We start from the raw sequence: 17,513 nt of genomic DNA, 5'->3' as shown, positions 1-17,513 counted from the left end.
TTGTTTCTGACACTGCCTTACAGCCTTCATGAAATTTTAATTTCTCTTTGCTTAGCTCTACGTTCGCTTTCTCCCTTGGTACAATGCAGGGGAAGGCTTTGTAGTTCTGCTTATTCACAGATGCCTTCATGTCTCTTTCCCATTCAGCTTCCTGTTTGTTTGTGTGCTTCTGCCCTTATCTGGAGCTAGTCAGTGCTAAAAAAAAATAAATAAAAAATACCTCTACCATTTTGGAATATGTTAGTACCATAAATGTATAATACATGATATTTTAAGGCACTGCTTGTATCCCAGGTATGATGGTTTGTTTCCTTGGCTTTTTCTGGTCAAACTTTCGTATAATGGTTGGTTTTACTATGATTACTAGATATAAATCTATTGTGAGATTTCTTTGAAAGGCATTACATTCGTTGTCTGCACATCTATTTTGCATATTTATCTCCCCTCTTCTGTATTTCTTTATTTGCTTTTCACAGTTTTGAGACATTTTTTGCTTCCTAGTTTTATGTTTTCTTTGCTTACCTCCAGGTATGTTTCACTTTGTTTATTCGTGCTTACCAGCTTTGTTCATACCTCTGCCACCAAGACAAGTCAGGGTGTGGGTCTTGGTTGTTCTCATCAAGGCTTTTTTTTACCCTTTATCTTGTATGTGACTACTGTCAGGACATTTAGTAGCCAAACCAAATATAGTATATATCCTAACTTGTTCTTGGGCCAGTTCCACTGAGAACTCAGCCTTTTTCACTGCTACATCTCTTCATTCATCTACTCAGGGACAGGAGCTACCACACAGTTGTTTTTTTTTGTTTTGTTTTTTTTTGTTTGTTTTGTTTTTTAATGTACTGCTATAGCTTTAGGATTTGCAACTCCTTTCTAACACACTTTTTAGTAGCAGAACATGATAAAAACTTTAAATTTTCAGATCTTTTCAGAGACATCTGTAGTGAAGATTCCCATATGTTCCCAGGTATCATAGCATGATGAATGTCTGGAACAGGATGGGGAGAACAAAGACTGAGCTGATGCTGGGCTCAGAGGAGTGGCAGGACATCAAGTACACTGCCAACCAGTTTGGTTTTCCTGGAGTGTGCTACTGGGGGACCCTGGAAGGTATAAAGGACCATGGAAGTCTAAAGGTCTAAAAGGACCTTGGAAGTTTTGCTTTCTGTGCATACAGCAATGATGACACCACGCCAGAAAATGTGTCCTGCCATGCATCCATCTCTCAGGTTGCCCAGGGTTAAGGATTAGCAGAAGAAAGCTTCAGCAGAAAACCATCCAGAAAGCAAAGTGGATCTTTGCTCTGCTGTCCCCTCGTCTTCCACATCACCCTGTTATTTAGAGACTGGAGGGACTGGAGGGACTGAATGGAGGGACTGGAGGAAGGAACCTCTGGTGTCTCTGGTCCAACCTTACTCTCTCACAGCAGAGCTGTCCCCAACATAAGATCACAGCAACAACAGCTTTCTCTAGATGAGTCTCAGAAATCCCAAATGGAAATCCCCCACCTGCCTGGTGGCCTGTCCCAGTGCTGCGCCACTCTTCTGGGAAAGGAGCTTTGTCTGGCATCCAACAAAGAGCCTTCAACTTGCAGCTTTTGCCACAGGTCTTCAAAAGATGCATATATGAAGAGACATCATCTTCTCTTCTCAGCTGTTATCTGAATAGACAGAATGATCTCTTTTAACCCTCTTCTGTCCAAACCTTCACAGACAATTAGTGCTGATTTTGGGGTTTTCTTTCTTTCTTTTTGTTTGGGTGTGGGGTGTTGTTGTTTATTTATTTATATTTATTTATTATATATATATTATATATAATTATTATATAAAATTATTGTATATTATTATATTATTGATTATTTTTGAATCCTTATCTGCGTTGTTTCCCAGTTTTGAGAACTGTTTTTTTTTTCTTTCTTTCTTTTTTTTCTTTTCCTGGTGTCTCAAATCTATCTTTGTCATTGTTGATTTACATCTGTTTAAATATGATTTAAGCAGTGTGGTTTTGCATTTCACTCTCTTATTCTTTTATGCCATACATGTATTTTGTTAAAAATTGGAACGTATACAGAAGGTGCTTTGTTGTGATCGTGATGGAGAAATTCATCAAAACAGAAAATACAGCACTACTTGAATGAAGATCCAGGCTGACTACAAGCACAGTAAAAAATAAAACTCCAGATATTTGGATTTCTTGATAAAAATCAATTACAAGGAGATTTCTGGTCAATCTTATATATAAATGGCCAGGATGAAAATAACATCTTAGCTAACCTGATCAGGACACATATACAAAGATGACACGTTTATGCTTGTTAGGACATTATTCACCAGAAGTTATGGAGCTCTGAATGCTAGGGGAAGATTTGCAGAGAAAGAAATAAATACAGTGTCATTATTCTTACAGTGGAAACCAAAGGATCAGTCACTAATTTACCAAACCAAGGAAAGGGTGGGGGGTGGGAGGGCAGTAGGTTCAAATCAAAACAGAATTTTTGTTATTCTTTTGATGCTTTGTTGTTTTCATTAGGTAAAATGCAACATATATACGTGCAAATTCCCTGAAGAATTTCATGGTACTGAAAACAACGCTTTCTGCTTTTTCTTTGGTTCCACAAATTCTACGTGTCTTTCCTTTTTGTTTTATGAATACAAATGCTTACAAGTGCCATTTTGAACCAAAGGTAAGACTGTTTTATTTTAAATATGCCACAAGTAAACAGCCTAACTGTTCAGTAAATATGCAAAGGTCTATGGGTAAATGTTTGGTATTCAAAAAAACAAACCAACAAACAAACAAACAAAAAACACAAACAAACCAAAACAAACAAAAAACCTCACCCCATTCTTTGTTCTTGAAAAAAAATTGCCAAACATAACACAATTTTTGACTCTTTCCCATCTTCCCTGAAATCTCCCTTCTTCGCAAATTTAGGGTTATTAATGTGAAATATGTTCATCTGATTCGTAACACACGTATACATATATGTGTATGTGTATTCTTGTGTAAGTGTGCATATAATTGTTCAGCTCCACTGGCAATTAGCCCTCGGTGAATGTAAACCCAAATGGCAGCAATTCTGATTCTATTGGAGAAGAATAAAATTCTGATTTTATTGGAGGACAAAGCTACAATTAAAAAAAAAAAAAAAAAAAAAAAAAAAAAAAAAAAAAACAGTGTGAATTTATATAAAGAATAAGTAACAGCATAAATCCATGTGTTGTGTTTGAGGAAAAGACAATAGAATGTTACAGATAAAACATTCTCTGAACCCTGGTAACAACCAGCAAATCTCAGTGTACCATGACAATAAATACATATGGACAGCACAGCCTAGTGGAATGAAAAAGGGGAAGAAAAGGGGAAGATGAACCAAGACATTAAAAACATTTTGTAGAGGTCAAAATCTCTCTCTCTCTCTTTTTTTTTTTTTTTTTTTTAATGTTTATGGGATGGGAAGGAAGATTAATCAATAATTAAATTTTTTCACTGGAAAGGTGTAAACTTTATTTGTTTGTTTTATTGCCACATGGAAAGAAAGTGCATTTGCACTTTTTTTTCTCAGTCAACACAAGTTATCTAGATGTCAAATAGTCATTTATGTACATTCTCTAGTGTTCTTTCCTACTGACTTTGGGGCTGGAGGATGTACTGCTCTGACTTGATTTCCTCCCTGACTTTCACTCTGCAACTTTCAAAAACTTTGAAAACAGCAGTCTCATTTTATACCGGGCAGAAAGAAACTGGTTTTCTCTCCCAGAGATCTGTTCAATTGTTTTTCTACCTTCCATCAGGCATAATCCATTAAGGTATTTTTCTTTCCCTTGCTTTGTGTATGATAAAACAATATTAAACTACTTCGATGAGGTCTGTCCCTGCCCTGTCCTGTGTCATGTGCTTCATTTGCTGACCGTCTTTCGAATTATTCTCAAATAATTCCATAGTACTTACAGTTTTCTATGCTGAGCCTCTTTCTCCTGTATTTGCATTTTCTTATGATTATCTCTTTTTCAGTAGCATTTTTATGATGCTCTGAATGTTACCTGGGTAGCACACACCATTTTCGCAGACATGCCATTTGTCCCTCTCCCATAGCATTATTGCAGATCATTGAAATGGATGTTAGCTGCCTGGTCTATCAGTAGTGGCACAATGCTCAGGCTAATGACAGTCTCCTGATGACCCAACACTATTTCTGATCACACGCCTCTTCCAATTAACATGTTGATAGTCCTGCAGGCAACAGCGCTGGTAGTTATTCCCCAGCATCCTTTACAGCTACTGTCCCGCTGAAAGCCGTTAAAATACTTGATGACTAAAAAACATCCAGAAATTGAAGACACAACTTCTAAGCAAGATTTTGTTGTGTTTTCTATCCCCCTACCAACTAGTTAGATTTTGCCTAAACTTAAAGTTGAGTCTGCCAACAAGGAGTATGCTAACATCAATAGGACAGTAAAGTGCTATCACCAGCTGTGACAAATTTCTTACTTTCCACCTCTGTTTTCATACAGGTTAATGTGAAGAAATTTAATGCACAAAGAAGAAATGTCTGTCTTCACTCACAAGAGTGTGGCGATATTGTTCACAGTGAGCAGAGTTAAGAGAAATGATCCCACAACAAGCAATCAAAGTAGTACAAAAAGGAGGGAATACAGTAATTTTAACTTTCTTTGAATTTCGTGTGACAGTGTATTATTCTGCTTAACTGATGGACATACATTAGAAAGGAATAAAGGACCATGTCCATGAATTATGGACTACAAAATATTTATTCTGCATCCACAATCCATTTTCAGCTTCAGGCTGTAAAAATCATCTCTTCCTTAGTGCAAGACCAGTCCATGGTCTGCATCCCCCCGTACATTTTTCATTATCACTGCCATTACCTCTGGTAACCAGAGGTAACTAATAACAAGAACTTAATAATGGTAACTGATCTCTACCTGTCCAGGGTATCTGTAGGCCATATTTTTGCAGCATCTTCCTCTGTGAGTCTTCAGAGACTCTCCCACCAGAAGGCATCTTTATGACTTTGTAGCCTGATTTTCTTCATAGCCCATGCCACAGGTTATTCCTGATTAAATTACTACTTATAGAGACAAAGATGCTTCAGATAAATTTATTTCCACAACCATTGGTAATGGCACTTACTTGGCAGCCCTGGGTTCCCATTAGATGGAACACTTGAGTAATTAGTATATCTACTTTTTTTTCTGCCTGTCCTATCTGAAGACTTTCTTTAATCAGCTTTTGCCTTACATAAGGGCACACACCCGCTACTCTGGTTAAAGGAAAAGCTAATGCTTGGCAATTTCAGTGGAGCTTTTCCATCCAACTTCTACTGGCAAAAACATTTCAGGGAAAAAAAAAAAATCAAGGTCACAGGAAAGCTTGCCAATTCAAACTGCTCAGTGGCCTGGATTTATGATTTTTTTTTTTTTCCCAATTAAATTCACGTTCCCTAAGTGGGGATTTCACACCCCTTGTGTTAAGTAAATTGGTGTCTGGATTTTTATGAGCTTTGGCAGGAAAAAGTATCCAGTGAACCAAGAAAAATACCGAGCTTTTGGATGGAAGCACCCAGGATTTCAGGCTTACATCTGAACCAAAGAAATGATTGTGAGAAGTCCTTTGATGAGTGAAGACAATCATTTTGATGCAATTTATAATTAAATATTGTTGTGTATCTCTGTTCTTCCAGAACATCCTCCTGTCACTGGAGTTTCATTTGGTTTATTTATGCATCGGTGATGTATTTTGAATGCCTCTCTAACATTGATGGATATTACACTTGATGTTTTTCCTTATGTCCCTTTGGTGGTGCAAATGTGAGAAAGGGCAATGAACTTTCGGTGACTCTCTTGTATAACTAAAAAAAAGATTTCTTCATCGGGTTCAAAAGTTCAGCGCGTCAAGAGAAATCATCTTCTTGGTGCCATTGCACACAGGGTGGGAGAATTTTGGGGGAGGCTCTATCTTACAGTAAAAGATAATTATTCTGGGATGCAAATTTGGTAATTCTCACCAATGGTGGTTTTCAAATTACCATGTTGATAAATTGTTTGTTGTGTTTTTATTAACCTCTGTGACCTAACAGAGTGGGTTTGCATACTGCAAGCGGCTTACACTGAAGGACAAAAAGCTCTTGGCACACCATTCGTTGTGGTAATAGCGCCTCAGGGTCCCTTCAGTATCTGCTTCGCTGAGGTTGGTAAAGTCAAAAAAACAAGGCCTTTCGATTGACAGCAGAAGAAATGATGGTAAGGAAACATGGAGAAAGAGCAAAGAAAAAAAAAATCCCACCAATTTCATCCCTCTTCACAAATGCTCACTGATCTTGGGACTTGGGCCTATCCATACACAACCTTTCTTCAGTGCACACTCATCTGCAGGCCTTTGAAAGCCAGTTAAGTCCAAAACCAAACGTGTTGGCAACAAAAGTCCATTCTGGAAAAGGGCCACCACAGAAAAACCTGGTAAACTTTTGTGCATGGGAAACACAAACGAAAAATAAATGAGATCCATCCCAAAAGAAACCAAACCAAAACCAAACCACCCATCAAAAACAAAACAAAACAAAAAAAATAACAAAACCCCAACCCAGCAACTTTGATGTAGCTAGTGAGAACAGCTTTTTATAGTAAATAGCTTCTCTAGGTGAGAGGTTATAGACCCAAATGGAGCATCAAGTCACTGAACTACTGAGCAAAAACCACTGATGGAGGACACCTTGATCATCGTACTATTTTTCCTTAGGACGTTTATGTGCTCTGAGGCAGACAAGCAAAACAATTCAATAGGATCCTCAACAGAGAATGGCATTTTCCCCATGAAGCAGGCTGTTTTCAGGGTGTAGCACTGTGTTTTTGACCAATAGCATCTTTCAGCAAAACATCTCCTCCCTGTGGAGTACAGAATCATTAAGGTTGGAAAAGACTTTCAGGATCATCTGGTCCAACCGTCACCCTACTACCAATGTCAACCATGTCCCTAAGCACCACATCCAACCTCTCCTTAAACACCCCCAGTGACAGTGACTCCACCACCTCCCTGGGCAACCGTTCCAATGCCTGACTGCTCTTTCTGAGCAGAAATGTCTCCTCATTTCCAACCTGAACCCCCCCCGGCACAACTTGAGGCCATTCCCTCCAGTCAATGGTGGGGCAGAAGTGCTCTTCTCAAGCCATCCTGATGTCCGTGTGGCTAATCATCACTTTGAGGGCCCTGCCACTGACTTTTCGTGAATCCCAACTCACATGGCTGCCAGTAGGACTGTGTACACAACAACAGAATCCTGGAAAGCTCCCAGAAACAATCATATTATGCTGTATGCACATCTCCAACGTTGCATCTTCCTGGTCAAATAAAACGTGGCTAACATATCCTTCTGTCCTGGTTTCAGCTAGGATAGAGTTGTACTACAGCTAGTAGTTGGCATGGTGCTGTGCTTTGGATTTAGGATAAGAATAATGTTGATAACATGCTGATGGTTTAATTGTTGCAGAGCAGTGCTTACACTAAGACAAGGACTTTTCAGCCTCTCATGTGCGTGCAGAAATGCACGTGTCCATATCTACATACATGTAAGTAACAAAGTTTTGCAATGGTTTGAGTTTGCTTAGTGAACCCCAGAAAAGGAGCAAGGTAAATTACCCTAATGGAGCTCCACCCAGAGACAGGACTCTTCTGGTATCCTCTCTTGTGTGTTTGCAGCAGATCAACAGTCTTCATAAAGCACCATAATAGACAGTATAGGAAAAAATAAATAAATAAATAAATCTGGAAAGTGCCTTACATTAAAGACAGAAAAACAGTGTGACAAATACCTTACTACGTCCAATGATGTGAGCATCAGAAAATGCCTGCAGAATTTTAGTTCAATCTTCTTTGCAACAGCTTTTAAATAGATGCAGCTGCAATTAAATCTTCCTTCAAATCCTTCTCCACCTGGCTAACCCAACCCCACTCTTCACCTCTCCTTGTGGGCCCTGTGACCCAGGTCTGACTGTCTTCATTGGCATCAGCTGGTCTTTCTCTATTTTATCCATACCCTCTTGAAATAGCCACAAACCTATTCACAAGAACCAAAACAGCCACAAGAAATCCTATTTGTTTTCACTGGTACTGACTGGAGAGGAAATTCCTTTATTTGGCTTGCCACAATCTTCCTAATGTTGCTTAGGTTGTGGTTTTCCATATCTGCAAGGAGGGCAGCCTCTTGGCAAATGTTCAGACTTGCATCCATAATTTCCTCCAGGAGGACTTGTGAATTTTCAAGATAGCTGAAAACATCCACTGCTGTCAGACAAGGGACTTGAGCTGATTTGGAATGACTCTGGGATGTTGCAAAGCCTGAATTGGCCTGAACATAATGGAGAACACTAGTCAAGTGCATCTTGCCAAACCCTTCTCTTTAAAACACATGTACATGTAGGTTGGTGTTTAACCAAGATACCTTTATTTGGGTAAAAGTTTGTCAACTGGTTTGAGTGCTTCCCCTTCAGCAGAAAGTGACAGACATCTCCCCAGAACGACTCTCCCTACCTCAGATGATGGAGGGAGAGTTCAGAAAAACTCAGACACATGGAGCTAGCAGAATTGTTCTTACCACTGTTGGCCACCAAAACTCAGATTGAATGCGTATTTGTTAGTGTCTCTGGGACACATGCACCGCACTGGACTGTTCCCCCTGGTTTGACTGGGCAGAGGAATCACTTCCAGTTGGGTACAATATAATGTTTCTTCTGTAATGAGATCCATCCCACTTGCAGCCTTCCAAGTGAGACAGCTCCTGTCCACAAACCCTCACGCACACTTCTGAGATAACCACTTGTACCAGCTCTTTTCCATGTAGGAAAAACTTCATCTTCTCTGTGATACCACCAGCCAAAAATTTTGTTTCTTCATCTATATTTACATGATCTACCTGGAAATATTATATAGGAAGGGATAAAACTTTGAATTTCAGGAGGCTATTTCTCTGGCATGGTCTCTGTTAAGGCTGAGAGAGGTATTTCATGAGTAGTTGTGCATCAACAAATATGTTGCATGTGGAGACAATTCTTTGCTTGGGTCCTTGGCACGCTGGGAAAAGTTTTTTTTTAGAAAATAGCTTGAGCTGCTGACAGTAATGCACTGGTTCAGCAGAGCAGCAGATTGCCTCTGTTTGGAAAGTGGGAAAGTCACTCCCAGTGCTTGCTGAGATGTTTGCAAAATGAGCATGCTCATCTTTACAAACTGATCTTAGAAGAGTGTTTTGGCTAGAATGTATGTATGGGGTGTTCATGCCAGTGAAGGAGATGAAGCTAAAATTTTCAAAAGGGTGACTGTGGCAACTGACTTATTGTGGAAAAAGAAAAACAAAACAAAACAAAAAGATGATGTGAATTGTTTTTGCAGTCTCCAGTACGGAAGGTCAGCAGGCAGTTTCAGTGCACCCTTTGTTACTTGTTTGGGGGCCAGCTCTGTCTCTGGTCATTTTTTCTTCTTGGTTAGTGCTCCGTGACTGATGAGGATCTCAGTAAAACACAAATTGATTTGCTTGGCTTTCGTGGTCACCTCTGGACTGTAATTACTCAGGCAGGAAAAATTAATTAGTCCAGTGTGGGCCGACTGCTGCTCTCCGAGCACTGCTGAATCTTAATTGGAGAGCTCCAGAGAAAGGTGCTGATTCACAGCATTGCACGATGGGGTGGGGATTTTAGTGAAGACACAAGGTGGAGGAGAGAAGGGAGCTGAAGGTCAAGATGAGGTATGTTTCCTGCTCCACCTTTAAGTGTGGTACCTTCTTCCCTCTGTTTCGCTGTGATAATGAGAACATTAAAGCCTGCTTACCACAGTAGTGCCTCTAATAATGCCACTGTATATCAGCAAATGATACAGCAACAGGAAAGACAATGGAGCCAGCTGTAGGGCCCATCATAGGGGTTAGAGGGGTTGCAGAGAACATCACAGGGGTTGCAGGGGCTGCAGGGTGGGCCTTTGAATCAAGTCAAGATGCATTTTCCTAGAACCAGACATTTCCTCCTGAAGGGGCTGAATAGCACTGAATGGTCTTCAAAATGCACAGAGGAGGCCGAGCAAACGTACAGCTGCTGCTAGGAAGTAGTTAATTATTTTTTTTAATTTCGTTAACTTGCTTCCCAATCTTCAGACATAGGCCAGCCCTTAGAGATGAAAAAGAACAAGAACAAGAAATGGATTAAGGAGATAGGTAAAAAAAAAAAAAAAAAAAAAAAAAGGAAATGAAAAAAGCATCCTCGCTTGCAGGGCAGTAGAAGATGCAGAAAAGTCCTTGCCTTAGTGGCAGCACTGCCCTGCAAGAGCTCCAACTTCCCTCTTAGCAGCACGCTTAGCCCCAAAATGCCCCCAAAACAGCACATTTCAGCTACTGGGAAGGAAATGAGCTCTGTCACGTTGAGCTAACTGCTCAAGGCCCTGCTCTTTGGCCCAGGTGTCTGTGAGGCGGTGTTGGAAGGAGTCCTGTTGTGTGAGTCAGTTCTTTGTGGGTGCTCCGTCCCCACCAGGCTTGCTTTGGAAGGCCCAGGAGAGTCTTGTGGGCACTGGCCTGGGTTCCCAGGCTGAGCCAGCTGCTGGCAATCAGGGAAGCTCGCTCGGTGTCTTGGCTTGGGTTTGCGTGGCCAGGCTGTGGGAGCGGGGGGGCTGCAGGGGTGTCCCCTGTGAGGAGAATGCAGCAGCTGCCCCATGGGAGCTCAGGGCCGCTTCCAGGAGGCTCCAGAGGGAGCATACCCTTGTCATACCCTTTTTGATCTGGGTGGAGGGAGAGGGCATTGGAGTTGAACATACATAGAGTACTTAGGATTGGATAACAGAACCACTCAATAGATGCATATGGTAACTTCTCCCTGCTAGTCACAGTCGTTTCCCAGTCTGCGGTTTCGCTTATCTGCCATTAGAGTGCACTGTTGACTCACATTTAGTTTGTCATCTACTACCTCCCAGTTCCTCTCTGCTGGGCTAACCAATTGCTTCCCAGTCTGTACTGAAGTCCAGGTTATCCTGGCTCAGGTACAGAGCTTGGTCCTTCTAGCTGCAGAACTTCATGAGGTTACTTTTGGCCCAGGCCTGAGGTTTGCTGTGGTGCCTCTGGTCTGATGCTCTGCTGTGTGCTGGCTGCTTCCTTGTATTTAGTGTTGTCTACAAATTTGGTGAGAGTGCATCAGAGTCATCATCCAGAAAGCATATGAAGATATTGAGATGTGTGAGGCCACTGCTAGACCCCTAGATTCTTTGCTTGTTACACAAAGTCAACGAGATGTCATTCTGCTGCCTTCTGAGATAGGTGGTCCATTACTACAGCCTTTAAACAAAAATATATTTCACTACATTATCTAAATTGTGCCCAATTATCTGTTCTACCACCTTCACGCTACCTCCACTGCCTCCCACCTCCTCCAGGCTGTGGCCTGGAGGAGGCTGCGGCCTGTGGAGAGCCCCCGCAGGAGCAGGCCCCGGGCCACAGCTGCAGCCATGGAGAGGAGCCCACAGGGAGCAGGGGCAGAGAGGGACCGTTGAAGAGGGAACTGTATCCTCTTTTTTCATGGGTGCTGAGATTGAGGATCAGGATTTCGTGGTAGGAATTTGTTTAGATGAACCAATTTACATCCATATTGGTTTTGTATGTTTGTTTCACCTTGTCTTGCAGGACCATCTTGGCTGGGTCTGCAGTGTTGTGCAAAAGTGAAGTTTTTCATAATAAAGAGCAGCTTTTTTTTAGGGGAAAAGGCTGAGGTGGCCTTCATCAGAGTATTGTGACCTGAAAATGCAGCTCCCTTAGGCCAAGATGACAGCACAGATCTCTGAGTGACAGGGTAAAGCTAGTATTTTCGGGTATCAGTGGCAAAGCTTAGTGTGGAGACAAATGTCAGCATCAGTCCCCCAGCAAACCAGGGTAGCATCTGGTGACTATCTCTGGACAGCCATCACTGTATGCCAAAGACAAAATTACCCAGCCATGAGAAAAAGAGTATTTTCGTGCTGAAGCATGAAAGGGAGACATTTACTGAACAGAAGTGCAGGCAGAGTTAAAATGACTGATAATCTCTGGTGATCTCCTCCAGCCTTCTCAATGCTCTGCATCCTTTGTACAATTGTGAGAGGATTTAGAGGCAAAAGTCTGACAGGTTTTATAGGACTCAGCTGTTTACAATACTACTGCCGCTTATGAGGTGTGTGTCATGGACAACAGCTTCCTTCTCATTAGCAGAGCATTGTGTATCTTGCTCTGGCGTATGGACTTACTCCACAGGCCAGTGCTGCCAGCGGGGACAGATCAGAAGGAGTTCCTTGTAATTAGTGCTGCTCTCATGAATGTATTGTACCTGCTGGGACTTTATGAGCTACCTCTTGCCATGCAGCACAGAGACTGATGGCCACTGGGGTCAGCCAGGACTGTGTCCCTTAGCTGTTCTCTGCTGTAACAAGGCCTGGCTGTTGGATGTTGTCTCTGCTCTACTTCTGTGGTGCACAGAAGTTTGCTGTCTGGAGAAGATGAGGCCTCTGGGCATGACATTTTGGTAGAATGCAATAGCTTGTACTAGAACAAAGCTGGGCTACATTGAGTCAGATTCTCTCTGGCCTTTGAAGGACGTGATGATCTGAAGGAAAGTACAGGAGAGCAGGAACCAAACCTTAATCTGACCAGTAATTTAACGATGTTGCTGCTGACTTTTCCTACCTTGCAGCAGGCCCCACGCTATTTTTGTCTGACTAAAACAATGGCAGAGTATGTTGGATTTTGCAGAGTGGAGAGTCCAAACGGCCAGAGGCATGTGCTCAAGGACGCAGAGGTGGCATGGTCATGTAGCCCCAGCTGGTCATTGTGGAGTCCCAAGAACAAATCCTCCTGGTGATGGACACTATGAAAACTTACATTAAGGGAAAAAATAAACCCCTAATGCTTGGTGGCATGGGGTGAGCAGACCAAGTTCTTTGAGGAAGTAAATACTGCAGATGCTTTGGGAAATGCAATTAAACGTCACTGGGTCTATGACTTGTAGTATTTGGCCCCCTGATGATCTGCTACCTTATCATGGAAAAGTAATGATCTTACTGAGGCCTGAACTGCTCCCCTCCTGCTGCCTCAAGAAACAAATTTTTGGCAGTGTCTCCATCCTTGCCCAGGTCTTCTGCCTCTCTCCAAGTTCTGGCCTCTCATCTTCCGTACCAGAATATTTCTGTCTGCCAGCAGAGAAAAGCAAATAACAGTTTCAAAGCAGGAGGCTTGATATTTTTTTCATACAGACCTAGTTCTTTACTCTGTGCTGTCAGGTACATTCAGACTAGACATCCTGGCCTTTCTCTAACCCCTTGGGAGGCCCAGGGCCTGCTCACCTCTCTGCTTTTCACAGAAAACATCTGCAGAAATACATATTTCTTGATATTTGCATGCAAGCTGCAACAAGCACCCTGTGGTTCAGGAAGAGGGACAGAACATTTTTGTTCCTTTGCTGAGGCAAACTTGCCCCAGGGAGCATCATACCTTTACAAGAATGCAAAAGTGAATGCTCTGTCCTGGAATCCAATGCAGAGCCTGGGAAGGAGCTCACTGTATGCTCTGAGTGATGGGATTAATGTACCAAAATTCAATGAGAGATTTTAAGGTATCAGAAAGGGATTTGATTTAATTTAACCTTCCAAGTAACTTGACTGCCTGCTTGCATTTCTACGTGCATCTTTACAAACACTGTGAAACATATGTCCAGCTAGTCTCAATAAGATCACTCGTGTGCAAGATGGAAGAAAAAGTATGCCAGCTATTGTGTCCTTAAAAAGTATGTCCTCTTGGTTGGTGAAGAAAAAGGTTTTTTGCACAGTCATGCCACTTGGGAGTCAACATTTATTGCATCGTAATCTTTTGCTTTAGAATTTTACTTGCTTCGCCCTCTCTAAGTTTTAACTAAGATTGCTTTTTGTTGCTTGCGTTTTCTCATTTTTGTTCTCTTGTGGATCTGGTCTCTTTGTTGGCATAACAGGAGAAGAAATTGTGGTGCATGGCTGCCACAGCTACTACTGCACAGGTCTTCTGCTGACAAGTCATTTGAGCTGTGGCCTTTGTGAAAGCAACACTTTTGTGTTTTTCTGTTGTCTGCCACGTTCTTTTAATCAGACTGTGCTTACCTGAAGACATCTCATACAACTCTTCTTTGAGCAAAGCCGAGCAGGATACCACATATGGTGGTGTTTGGAAGAAAGTATTTGATCTGAGGATCGATCCCTCGTCTTCTACGCTTACATGTGAGCGTGCAGAACCACCTCAGGGAATTCCCTGTTGTAGCCTCTGGGTGCCTGGAGCTTGTTGCATGACTGAGTTTCAGGAGATGACTTGGGTTCTCTGTGACTTTAGTGAGGAACTTTAACAAAGGCTTTTGAAAGACTAAGTCAATTGCATCCTTCACAACTGGTTGGTTGACACAGTCGAAGTAGATAGAAGTAGAAGTAGATAGAGGAATGCAATTTTCCCTTAAAGAGGACATGCTGAGTTCTCTGCTTTATGTGCCATGACCAGTAACGAAAGTCGAGTCTGTGCACGCATGCACCCTTCTTGATATACCGTCTGCTGTAAGATACATGAGGGAAGACAACAGATTGCTAATACCCTTTTGCAGAACTCCCTGTGCAAAGTTCCCTGAATCAGAAGGAAGACCTGTTGCAGAGGACCTTACATCTTTTTGTTGACATCTAATTATATGCCAAGCTTGGAGTTATCTTTAAGTTTTTCTTAGGGGTTGGATTATATGATTTGGGTGCTTGATTAGATTTTGTGCTTTATATAATAGTTAATAGTGAGTGTATGTACAAATAAGTATGTTTTTCACCTGTGGCTATTAAAAAACAGGGAAAGACCGTCTATTAGCAAGACATAGATAATATAGTGAAATATATTTTTGTTTAAAGGCTGTAGTAATGGACCACCTATCTCAGAAGGCAGCAGAATGATATCTCATTGACTTTGAGTAACAACCAAAGAATCTAGGGGTCTAGCAGTGGCCTCACACATCTCAATATCTTCATATGCTTTCTGGATGATGACTCTGATGCACTCTCACCAAATTTGTAGACAACACGAAATACAAGGAAGCAGCCAGCACACAGCAGAGCATCAGTCCAGAGGCACCACAGCAAACCTCAGGCCTGGGCCAAAAGTAACCTCATGAAGTTCTGCAGCTAGAAGGACCACGCTCTGTACCTGAGCCAGGATAACCTGGACTTCAGTACAGACTGGGAAGCAATTGGTTAGCCCAGCAGAAAGGAACTGGGAGGTAGTAGATGACAAACTAAATGTGAGTCAACAGTGCACTCTAATGGCAAATAAGCGAAACCGCAGACTGGGAAACAGGACTGTGACTAGCAGGGAGAAGTTACCATATGCATCTATTGAGTGGTTCTGTTGTCCAATCCTGAGTACTCTGTCTCTGTATGTTCAACCCCAATGCCCTCTCCCTCCACCCAGATCAAAAAGGGTATGAAAAGTAACCAAAAATGTCTGCTGGAGGGTGACAAAGATGTCAGGGATATCAGATGCAGGTCTTCACGCCTGTGAAGACAGGTAGAAGGAGCTGATTTCTTTCATCAGATGAAGAGAATGCTGAAGGGGAGGTAATCACAGCCCCCAAATACTTAAAGGGCAATTACAAAGCAAATGAAGCCAAACTCTTCTCAGTGTTACCAAACTATAAAGCAAGGGAGACAGAGACCCTATACTGCAGCTTCATAGGTTCAGATAGGATATTAGGAAAAATGTCCAGCTCATTCAGGTCCTGCAGTGATTTTTAAGACCTTTCCCAAAATGTCTGCTTTACCCCAGTCCCACACTGCCCCATTCAGCACAGACATTCCTATCTATGATCTTAGACAAGGTTCTCTTAGCAGCACAGCAAATGCCGATTAGGATAATTTTACATCAGTATTTATATGTGTGAAATTCTGCTTACATGAAACTTTTCATCAAGCAGATTTAAGAAAGTGCTTGAAATCTGTTTATAAGGAAATGAAATGAAAATTTAAGTAGCCTATTAAAACTTGTATTAACAATCAGTGGTGTGTAAACTGGATAGTCAATACCACAATTTGGGATACTACATACTTTGTGAGCAAGTGTTAGAATCAATTTTGGAAAGGAATAAGAGATTTTTTTAAATTCAGCATTACCACATTCCATCAATCGCTTGGCAAGTTACCCAGTGTTTCTCTGTGCCTTAGTGACTGCATATGACTTAGTAGTGGATTAAAAGAGAGCCACAATGTAAGTGTTATGGTACCTTACAGCAGGGATCCACAGCTCTGTGGAAGGAGCTGAGGTCCTATGGGTAGTAGGCCAAGTGTTAGACAGTACTGACAGACTAAATTTGTACAGAAGAGGCTGTGTCTGTATTTCTTCTCCCCTTTTCTCACTCCAATATTAACAGCACAGCTTCACTTTGTCTACTGTCAATAGACAGTTTTTGCATCCAAAAACCAGGTACACAGAAAAGAAACAGTTTGGGGGATTATTTCATACACTTGAATTTGGTGATCATTACAGCTTCATCTTCCCCTAATATTTTTGTCCCATGTGAACAGAAATGTTCTATATTTTGGCTTCTCCAAAACCCACTCAGAAGTGCAATTTTGTGCATAAACATAAGCGTATGCTCACGTGCCTATTTCCCCTGTATTTTAGACTCTCTGTATTTAAGGATTCAACTTTGTCAGTATCATTCCTTATGCCCTATAAAGAAAAGCTCATTTTTTTTTTATTATTTTTCTTTCCAGATCGCTTATTTTAAAATATTCTATTTAAATATTTTAAATATTCGCGAAGGTTCCTCACTATGGACTTGATGGTAGACTTTGCCTGTGACATCCAAACAATTTGACTAAATTCTATCCCTTTCTCACAGTGGGGTGTAGATGTGTAGCTTTTTTTTTTTTTTTTTCTTAAAATTGGTTGAAACAGCCTTGTATGTGCCGTTCTGGGAGACCAATTAAAATGTCTAAAGCTATGCACCTGTGGACATAGATAACGCCACTAGGAGGCATGTGCTTGTAAAGTGTATGTCAGTACCAGTATCTGTCTTTGAAGTGAGCAACTGTCTGAAAATCTTCCTGACTCCTTTTGCCATTCTCTCATCACCTTTTCTGATGCTGACCCATAGATTTTTGTCTGTTAGTCTAGAAGAGGGGATTGGAAATAGGACAGGGAAGAAACTTATAAAAAAAACTACAAAATTGCAAGCCCCTTCTTTGACTATTTTTCTGTTAGCATACATTTAAAAGCTCCACAGAAAAAGATGTTGCACACCCATTATATACACCAATCAACTGTTGAAAGATGGTGTCCTGAGAGGTTGTGCAGTCTTCATTCTTGGAGGTTTTCAAGACCTAAATGGAGGTTTTTGAGACCTGTTTAGGAAAAGGTCTGAGAATACCCATCTGACCTCATAGTTGACTCTTCTTTTTCTGAATTTATCAGCTATTTTCAAACTTACTTTTCACTTTGTTCAAAAATT

At 41.4% G+C, this 17,513-nt stretch overlaps 2 long non-coding RNA genes across 3 annotated transcripts; both read right to left on the bottom strand.

Moving 5' to 3' along the window:
* Positions 1-209: 209 nt before the first annotated feature.
* On the bottom strand, positions 210-8,123 carry LOC137843489 (uncharacterized). Its single transcript, XR_011089556.1, has 2 exons — positions 7,830-8,123; positions 210-1,660 (listed from the first exon to the last, which is right to left on the bottom strand). It is a non-coding gene; the product is annotated as an uncharacterized lncRNA (long non-coding RNA).
* Positions 5,107-7,770, bottom strand: LOC137843488 (uncharacterized). 2 transcript variants are annotated; one of them, XR_011089555.1, is made up of 3 exons: positions 7,657-7,770; positions 6,747-6,905; positions 5,107-6,450 (listed from the first exon to the last, which is right to left on the bottom strand). It is a non-coding gene; the product is annotated as an uncharacterized lncRNA (long non-coding RNA). The 2 variants fall into 2 exon arrangements; XR_011089554.1 differs by having other exon boundaries at positions 5,107-6,905.
* Positions 8,124-17,513: the final 9,390 nt, after the last annotated feature.

The sequence above is a fragment of the Anas acuta genome, chromosome 22, assembly GCF_963932015.1.
Source record: "Anas acuta chromosome 22, bAnaAcu1.1, whole genome shotgun sequence".
Classification (NCBI taxonomy): domain Eukaryota; kingdom Metazoa; phylum Chordata; class Aves; order Anseriformes; family Anatidae; genus Anas; species Anas acuta.
Note: the sequence above shows the minus strand (reverse complement) of the source record. Positions and strands in the feature narration are given on the sequence as shown.